Here is a 10,480-nt window from a genome sequence, read left to right as displayed (position 1 = left end):
CTCTTGACCATGTACCTGACCATGAAGTCTCTCTTGACGATGTACCTGACCATGAAGTCTCTCTTGACCATGTACTTGACCATGAAGTCTCTCTTGACCATGTACTTGACCATGAAGTCTCTCTTGACCATGTACCTGACCATGAAGTCTCTCTTGACCATGTACTTGACCATGAAGTCTCTCTTGACCATGTACTTGACCATGAAGTCTCTCTTGACCATGTACTTGACCATGAAGTCTCTCTTGACCATGTACCTGACCATGAAGTCTCTCTTGACTATGTACTTGACCATGAAGTCTCTCTTGACCATGTACTTGACCATGAAGTCTCTCTTGACCATGTACCTGACCATGAATTCTCTTGACCATGTACTTGACCATGAAGTCTCTTTTGACCATGTACCTGACCATGAAGTCTCTCTTGACCATGTACTTGACCATGAAGTCTTTCTTGACCATGTACTTGACCAAAACTGTGTAGCTTCTGTAGGGTTAGGAGTAACTGTTTTGGTTTCACTCCCTTCGAAATTTCTAAAAAAAAACTTGACTAGTTCATTTTAAATAACTCGTTGTCATAAAACTAATGAATTCTATTATTATACCTCCTAATCTTGGAAGCTTTTGCCATAATCTGCTGCTTCATCTCTTCCATAGTGGTATTAAACCTTTCGGCTTTCAGTCTGTATCGAGCATCTAATTCTTTTTCTCCTTGTTTGCATTTTTCTTCCACGGCCCCTTGGACGATTCCTAAATTCGACCAAGATCTTTCCTTAATCTCTTCAGATCACCTTCTATTCTCCTTCTCCAATATGGTTCTTTATTCTGTTTCATTTTTGGCCATATCACCAACCAATACAGCTCCTGCTTGCAAAATGTCTCTGAAATCTTTTATGCTCTCCAAATCCAGATAATTAGCATTTGTAACTGTTTCGCCGTTAGAATTTACACCAAGGACAGAAATAGGGATTCCTCGACAAGTATATCGTGTGTGATGGATTTATTTATTTTTTTTTACATAGGCATCACCACTTATCAAGGCCCAGAGGCCACTCGAGGATAAGGGTTAAGAGTGTAGAGTAGTCAATTGGACAATATAGTAATCCTTACTAATGGAAATTTGGTAATTTTTTTTAACTTAAGTGGAACGGCTTATCAAGAATTTGTTTACGTTGGACTTGAAGTCAATCAGATTATAGTCAGCTGGAAAGCAGGAAAACAGGAGACAGTTCCACAGGCGTGCAGTTCTAAGAAAGAAGCTTTGTTTATGGAATCTACGTTTAGGTTTAGGCACAGATAAAGAGTGGGTGGGATTATTGATAGTGTTTTCAGCTAGACGAATGTTTCTTGTGAAAGTTTGGCGAGGGGGGAACAGATTGAAGCTCAGTTGAGCACTTACCATGAACATAACGATAAAGCAGAGACAAACTCGCAACATCTCTTCTGTGAGATAGAGGTTGGAGAGAAAAGAATAGTACATCTCTTACGAGGCTACGGAATCTATTTTGAACTCTATCAAGGCAGGACAAGTTCTTTCTAGCAGCTCCTGCCTAGATGTGGCAACAGTACTCCATCCTTGGGCGTACTTGGCTCTTATATAGGTAGAGAATTGCATCAGCAGTTAGATATCAACTGGATCATTTATATTTATTTACGAATAATTATGTTTAAATGTGTACATCATCGTCATCATCGTCATCGAGTATAATTGGCGTTTGTAACGGTTTCGCAGTTTGATTTTATACCAAGGGCAGAAACAGGGATTCCTCGACGAGTACATCAAATGTGTTTTTGTTTATATTTATTCATGTATAAATATGTTTAAATGTGTGCATCGTCGTGATCGTCGTGATCGTTGAGGATGCTTGGCGTGTGTATCAGTTTTGGGTAGAAAGAGCTCTGAGTCGTCGCCGACAATCTTTCTAGAGCTTGTGTCTCGATAAAAATGCTAGTTGGTTGCAACCATAAACACAACCCCGTGGTAAGGAAATACTGGGTGTCAACCATCCGGCAGAGCTAACCAAGTTCTACGGGCAGATAAAGTGTTCTTTAGTCTTGATTGGCAATCATCTAGAGATTGACTCTGGGGAAGACTGCAAGACTCATCACACTCCGGATCAGAAGTTTAAACGGGCATGCTTATCTGTCTCTGAAATATCGAATTTACCCTCCCCCTATTTTCATCCTCTAATATAGTCGGAAACAACTGAAGGGCTGACAAACTCTCTGAATCAGTATATTATATATGTGGTTAAGATTTCATTAAAATCGGATATTTGAAGTTTTAGTTCTATCCTCATGTTAGTACAAGAATCAAATGTTAAATTCAATACACTGCTGCCAAAAAACTCTCTATTCCAAATCTCAACGCTCTGCTGTCAAAGCTCAACTCTAGAACAGGACACACTACTGACAACACTTGTTACTCTTACATCCAAATCCCAAATCCACAGTCTCTGAAAAATCAGGCTTTTTATATCCAACCAAAAGTATCTCATTTGCATATTAATTGACAACATCGCAAGTATATAAAGAGAACATGCGGCCATTTTTCTTTTCTTTTTTTCTCATTCATTTTGTCTGCGCGGAAACTACAGATTGCGACAAACAGGTTTTTACTAACTTTTAAAAGCGTTTAATTACAGAAGAGCAACTTATCTTGCTTTTGGTAGCATTTCAGGCCACAATTACTTAAAAAGGAGGCATATAGATATCCGGCTCATACATAGTAGCATAGAGTACATTTACACATTAAAGTGAGGTTTGGCCTCCATATCACCTTTAGGTTAAAAATGGCACTTAGAAATTTGGGGCTACTTCTATTATCCTTTCCATAAAATTGTATATATATTATTTAAATTTTCATAAAAATATAACATATTCGATGTTTTAAGGGGTTGTGTCCTTACAGCCGTCGATCTACGTAGAGATTCGAGTACACTTCCATTGTCTTCCCCGGTAAATTTTACATAAAAATAACCATTAGTATCAGGCATTAAACGGAATAAATCCAAAGAAATCTATGTCGGTATCACTTTTGTTGGTTAGTTACCCATTCTTTAATATGCCGTTTTTCATCGTGTATAACAAGAGACTGTGGGGAGTTGAACAGCAAGATGTCTGTTCACATTATATTTGAACGACTGCAGGTTAGCATAATCGGGAAAGCAGGAAAACAGAGAGGCAATTACAAAGTGTAACAAACCGAGGGCATAAACTATCAGAGTATTTCCAGCGTTTAAAGATGTCAACAGTGAAGGGGTAGAATTTTGCTGCTTGTGCGGTTCGTCGGAAGTATGTACGTCGAGGGGGCACCAGTGCTGTGAGTTCATCACAGCACATTGCCTTAAAGTAGTTGTAAAACAGGCATAGAGATACAAAATTGCGGCGATGGGACAGAGCTTGAAACATGATCGATAAAGCGGGACCTATTAGATTCGAGATTCTTTATGAACTCTATCTAATAGTGAGAGACTAGTGGTAGATGGCACAGCCGAGATGTGGCAACAATACTCGATGCATGAACGAATTGTTACTTCGTAAAGATATAGAGTACTTTCGGTGTGAGTAATTTTCTAGCATGGTAAAGGGAGCCCACCTTCTTTCAGCAGTTTATTGGTTTCAATTCACGTTGCCTATAATTGTTAAGCAGGTGAGTTTGAAAATGAGCCCTCAGATACCGTATTATTAGTCATGGAAACCGGTAATTAATAAGTTGTTTCTGTCGTTTTTAAATGAAAGAACCCGGCACTCTTGCATAATTTGACCCGAATTCTCGTGAATTCCCATCAAGCATGGATCGGCGAGACCGGCAATCATCGTTGTCAACGATTGTAACAGACGCAGTCTAATGAACCCCCCCCCCGCAAAAAAACCCCCGGAAAAATACAAATGCAAATAATCAAAAATTAAAAAAACTACCTTGAAAAATGAAAATATGTTTATTTCATTTTAGTATTTCATTTTCTTTTTTGCAAAATATTTATCAACAGAAGGCTTGTTTTCTTTTCTCCCAAAAAAGATTTTTTTAATTGTATAATTGTTAGGTGTAAGTACAAGTTTTTTTTTGTTTTCTTTTTTGTAACCGTATTTTTTCCTTGTTTTTTTTTTTATTTTCAAGACTTGTCGTTCAGTCAAATTCTTTTGGTGGCACTGTTGATTTGTACATCTCCATGACAAACCATCCTTTACACACGATCTTTTTTTAAGTAAACATTTGTGTTTACAATTGTTGCACCTCATTTTTTTGGGACAGCAATTTCTTCTCCTGACAATGAGATTGTTTGCATCGATGTTTTCATTGCTTTTTCTAACATGTATAGATTTATTTTCTTGCCTGTCATTTTTCTGTTTGGCGAGTTTGAAAATATATTTCCTTGTCAGCTTTTATTTTTTGTTTTTTGTTGGTTTAGTCGCTTTCTTCCAATCCGAATGTCGTCTACTTCCATTTAGATAGCGCTTTTTCATTGGTTAATCAAACTCCCAAAAATTCAATTAAAAAAAAGTTAATAAATAATAAATAAGTTACTAATCAGAAAATAAAAAGTCCCCCCTTAATATCACCTTAAAAATTATTAAAAACATAACAGAATTTTTTTTTTAAATAAATTAAATAAAAAGTCGAGTGAGCGTTTCAACATTTGAACAACGCTCGGCTGACACCTATGACTGTCTCGCCCAATTCATGCCTGACGGGAATTCACGGGAATTCACGAGAATTCGGGTCAAATTATGCAAGAGTACCAAGAATCCTAATATTATTAGCATTAAATGTTACCATTCATTTACGTCCCCAATTCCACTACAGGCTGAATGTCGTTTTCTAGGGGTTCTGCCATTGCCTTGGGTCTGTAGTTCCGTCACAATACGAACATATATTAAAAAAAAAATGTAAGATTTTTTCTTTGTTACAGTTTTATGTCAGGTTGGGTGTACTATACATCATACTAAAATTTGGACAAGATACGAGCATGGAAAAGTTTCAAATTTCGAAGTTGAACATTTTCGACTTACGAATCATTTTCTATTACGTTTTAAATCTCTAACTCGGTCAGTTTTCATGATGAACCAATAAATCTTGCATTTTTACCCATGTTTTCAAGGTCAATCTTTCATATAAAATGGTTGCCAATGATATCGAATACCCCCCACCTTATACCATATCTAAGGTTACCCCTCCCCTTCCCTATTCACATAAGTCATGTTTCTTCAAAGTTGTTCACACTTCTTCCTCCTCATCCTCATCATCTATGATTGGAGCACTTTTCACCTTGTCACAGTTGCCATCTTGGTACATTCTAGTTCATGTTTCTGCAGCTACACCTTAGGGTAATGCATCCTTCCAAACAGTTGCAATGAATCATCTGAATCAGTTCATCTGGAGCGGGAATTTTGTCTGTCATCACTTGAACAAGTTTGTATCCTTCTACTTTCCATCCTGATTCAGATGATACCATTTAATCACTACATCCCATCAACTCCATAACCTGGTAGTAAATCCGCAGAGAATGAATAATGAGTTTATTTGTTTTTCCTCTATGTTTTATTATATAGCATGAATTCATCAGTAAATATACCCATCTCGGATACAATTTAGTGCAGGATCTAGCATTTTTTTGAGAATCTTGTTTGGACCTTGTCTAAGAGTAAAAGATTGGTAGTAGTGGTATTCTCCCACCTTTTAACTATTGCGTATCATTTAAAATAAATTACATACTTTACGCAACCTCTGATCAAAAACATTATATCTTTCACAGTTTTGCATCTTAGTTCACGTATTTAAAATCATAAATGGCAAATGTAATTGAAATCCATATTTCATTAGAGAATTTTCATTCGAGAATTTTTATTCACGAATTCTAAACTCAGATGTAAAAATAAATACAGGTGTCCAATATACTTTACCTACTAGACTTCTTGCCCTTTTTAACAAGCACAATTTATAACCTGTTTACTTTATACCAAATTGATGATTGAATATTGTTCGATTTGTGCTCATTTTTTCAGTAAATACTAATCCATATTAATCCCAAACAGTGTATTAAGCAGACGTTACAATAATTAGTTCTTTACGCCTTATCATAACAAATGCCCATGCAAACTTTTAACCACATCGGTTCAGTAGTTTCCGAGAAAACTTCTAAACTAAATGTGACGTTGTGGTGATTAATCCCTAATATTCCCTCACCGTGCATCGAACAGATACCATAATACTTAATCCGCTGCACTTTATTATAACAAAATTTCAAGACAAATTTTCATTTAGATCGGGTCAGTAGTTTCCCAGAAAAAGTGTAAATAAATGTGGTGTTTTAGTGACTAACACCTATTAATCCTTAACTCTTCATCAAAAAATACAAAATTTTAGCCAGGTTGACCCATTAGTTCCCGAGAAAACTTATAGAATAAATGTTGTATTGCGATGACTAATACCTATTACTCCCTGCATCGGATGAGTATCATGAATGTCGATACTAAATTTAATGCAGATCGGCCTAGTAGTTTCCGGAAAAAAGTGGAAGGAACAGACAGAATGACATAAATATAATATTAATAATATAAATGCAAATGGAACGAAAACAGATAATTGCAGTATCAGTTTATTATTTACGTAAAGCATAATAGGATAAATGTCATAATATTTATGTTACTAGCGGGGAGGGACGCACGGCTTTGTCCGGTCGTAAAATACGTTTAAATATGATATTTTAATTTGTTCGGATCTCGTATATATTATCATATACTCGTGATTTCAAAAGTGAAACAATAGTATTTGTATGTCATCAGCTAGAATCGAAACCGAAAGAAAAAATGTAGCATTCAAAGCTGGTGACGTTACCACTGTATTAAAGTGATACGCATATGAACTGATTAAAAATTCAAAATTAAAACTAAACTATGAATGTACAAAATGTGTAATGATTTTTCCAATTTTGACACTTTTTTAACCCTTCTAAAAACTATTTTAACCCTCTAAAAAACTATTTTAACCCTCTAAAAAACTATTTTAACCAGCTAAAATCCCATAGAAGAATGGTCCATAAAAAATCCAATCATTTGAGGCCCCTCGCGCCGCTCTGCGACTTTTAGATTTGGAGAGACAGAGTTTTAAAATATGAAGACAAAGAGACAGGCGGACAGACATAGTGAGTTTTATAAATTAGATTAGAACGAAATGTACGTGTCTAGCTATTATTGTTCTTAATTTTATTATCATTTTTTGTAGCTGGGAATACGTTATCGGTCGTGCCACATATCCATAAGAATAAAATATGATTTAATAACATAATAGCTTAGATGTGAGAATGTTCTGCATTACTATTAACCAAGGGCCTTCGGGCCGGGATCAAAGTGTAGCATCTGTTCCGGCAGATACTGCAAGCTATGACTAGCTATGACTAGCTATGACTAGCAAAGACCAGATGTGGGGGCAACCCCACATGCCTGACCTTTAACCAGCTCCCATTTCCCACCTCTCGGGAGCTGGTCCCCTTTTTCCCTTCCCCCTCCCTTCACTCCTCACATTAAAAATCGGCCTTGTGCCTAATTTGCTTGGTGGGGGAGCAAATAAATACCATCTGTTCTTCAGATGCTGCACTTCTATTTCTTGTTCTCTTTCGGTGGAGAAGAAATCCTTCACGACTGAGACAATTTTTATTTTTGTACCTTTTCTCCACGTTAAAAAACGACGCTGGTGTCTAACTCTGTCCCGTGGGGAGGCATAGTAAATAGGTACTATTAACCAAGAATTCTTGGCCTTTTGGCCAAGATCTAAGTGTAGTATCTGTTCTTCAGATGTGGCACTTCCATTTCTCGTTCTCTTTCAGTGGAGGAGAAATCCTTCACTACTGAGACAATTTTTATTTTTTGTACCTTTTCTCCACGTTAAAAAACGACCCTGGTGTCTAACTCTGTTCCGTGGGGAGACATTGTAAATAGGTACGATTAACCAAGAATACATATTGTGTGTTTCATAATATTACGAACTTAAAATTAAATGCAAATTTAAAAGTTTATTAGCTTATCTCCCTTGTTCTTGCGGAAGTATTACGAACCCTTTGCGCGACCTTGGATTTCCTAGTTTAGAGGTGCCTGATGATGATGATGATGATGATGATGATGATGATGATGATGATTTTCGGATTTGTATTACTGTACACATAGATTCGAAAAAGTTGTCAAAAAAAAACCAACAAATATATGACAAATAAATATTATCAAAGGCAAGATAAGTTACTTTTCTACCTAACTGAATATGTTTTTAGTGTTTTGATTTGATGTAACATGTTTATTCAGCTCGAAAAGCATACACATTTTACCGATGTATTGGAAAATTTAAAATGGCGGCAGACTCTCTCTTTGACACGGTAAGTTTGGGAAAAGGAGTTAAAAATTTTTAAAAATTATGCAAGATACTGTTAAAAACCTACCGAATATATGTCACGGTAACATATATTGAACGAGTTTTTAACCGTATTTTGATCTAGTTTTTTATTTGTAACTCCTTTTCCCAGATTTAACCTGATTTTCATGCTTTTGATGATGACGTTTGCGATGTTGATCACGACGATTACTCTTATTGCTGTGTTTTTTATTGCCATTGAGAACGATGACGTTGATGATGATGTCAATTAATAATATTATTACTATTAATGATGATGATGGTGTTGATGATAATGACGACTACTTGGGATGTTTTTTGCTTGTTTTTTTTTTTTTCATTATTTTCTAGCGCCTATATCTTTTTGTTTCTTTTTCTTTTTTGACAGATTTTTTTTCCTCCGTTCTAATTTGCTCCGTCCTTTTTTCCTTGCTTTCCGATTTTGTTTGTCTGAAAAGCGCCCCTCGAAGGTTACTGATCAGACATGAGATTTTTAACGTAGAGGGCATCGGAAGTAATTTGTGATGTCACGAAACAACTTCCGGTCCTATCATTCAGGAAGTCGTATCTTTATTCGAAAGATGTGTCGACGTGAAAAGAAACGGCGGAAGTCAAAAGCCTCGTTATCCCACTCCATGCAGAATCCCTCTTTTTCTCTCACATACAGACCCTTCTCTCTCCTTGTCTTTGCGTATCACCCTTCTCCCCCGTCCCGCTTCTTCCTTCTCCTACAGTTCCTTCTCCCTATCTCCCGCCAAGCACTTATGAATCCACCCAGCTCATCTCACCACCCACCGTGTCGTCTGCCCTCTCAAATCGTAAAAAATTATCAAGCAGTTCATCTTCATGTTTCCTTTATTTTAATTCTCACTTTTCGTGTATGAATTATTGCTATTTATTTGTTATTGTAATTTTATTGTTGGTTATATTTTTATTTTTTATTTTTATTTTTATTTTTTATTTTTTGTATCTTCTTCTTACCTTTAGCTTCTTTTTCTTTGGTTATCTTCTTTTAATCCATCACCCCCTCTCTCTCTCTCTCTCTCTCTCTCTCTCTCTCTCTCTCTCTCTCTTTCATATGCTTCATCTTTGTAAAATTCTACTCTAATTTCCTTTCTCCATCTTTCTCTTCGAAATTTTCTCCTCTTCCATCCCTCCTACTCACTTGTATGCTTCACTTTGGCTATTTTATCTCCTCATCCATTTTCTTCTTCCTCTCCTGTTCTTCCTCTTTTTTTCTTCTCACCTTCTCTTCTTTTTCGACTTTTTTCTCCCATTTTTTTCTTCTTTTCCCCCTCTTTTCCTTCTCTTCTACTTTTCCTCTTTCTTTCTTCCTCGTCTTTCTCCCCTCTTTTTCTTCTTCTTCCTCTTGTTTTTCTTCTTGTTTTTCTTCTTCTTTCTCACCCATTCTTCCTCTTCATTTCTGTATTTTTTCTTTCCTCTTTTTTCTACTTTCGCCTCACTTTTCTTCATCCTTCTTCTTATTCTTTCTCCCCTCTCCTCCTCCTTCTTTCTCCCCTCTCCTACTTCTTTCTTATTCTGTAAAAATTCCCTTTAGTAAATTTATTAATAGTTTTCTACTTTATTTATTTATTCACAAAAATATTTTTATTTATTTATTTATTTATTTTTGATCCCATCTCTTTTTTCCATCTATATCTTATGATCTTACAAATAGAATTTCAAAAACAAATCCGTAACCCGCTGTCCGGGGGTAAAAATCCTTGTGAAGGGCCATGAATGAAAACAGATTGATAATTTGTGGCCTGAATAATAAATACAAGGAAATAAAACACGAACATCCTTTGACAACTCTCCACCACCTTCTCAGTACCGCTTGGCATGCTTTCCTTTCTATTCATTTAGTTGTCATGTTCGGCCACTTAGCAACGCTATCCGCCAACCTTTATTGAGTTCACACCATCAAAAGCAAAGGCGATAATCATCTAAACCTGCAGCCATTCACACTCAACTTTTCCGTTCGCGGTTATAATGCGTTTTCTATTATATTAGGTCGATACGAAAGTTTTTGTCGATTTAAAATTTCATTTGAAAATTGAAAGAGTGTGTGTTTCGAAAATCTTTTTTCTTTTAATTTTTTTT

The 10,480-nt window shown here is 36.1% G+C and overlaps 1 pseudogene; it reads left to right on the top strand.

The window, feature by feature from the left end:
* The first annotated feature begins 7,740 nt into the window (after positions 1 to 7,740).
* LOC145277241 (U2 spliceosomal RNA) lies at positions 7,741 to 7,874 on the top strand (annotated as a pseudogene).
* Positions 7,875 to 10,480: the final 2,606 nt, after the last annotated feature.

The sequence above is a fragment of the Euprymna scolopes genome, chromosome 5, assembly GCF_053919585.1.
Source record: "Euprymna scolopes isolate OS-2025 chromosome 5, ASM5391958v1, whole genome shotgun sequence".
Lineage (NCBI taxonomy): Eukaryota > Metazoa > Mollusca > Cephalopoda > Sepiida > Sepiolidae > Euprymna > Euprymna scolopes.
The sequence above is the reverse complement of the archived record's forward strand: the minus strand, read 5'-3'. Positions and strand labels throughout refer to the sequence as shown.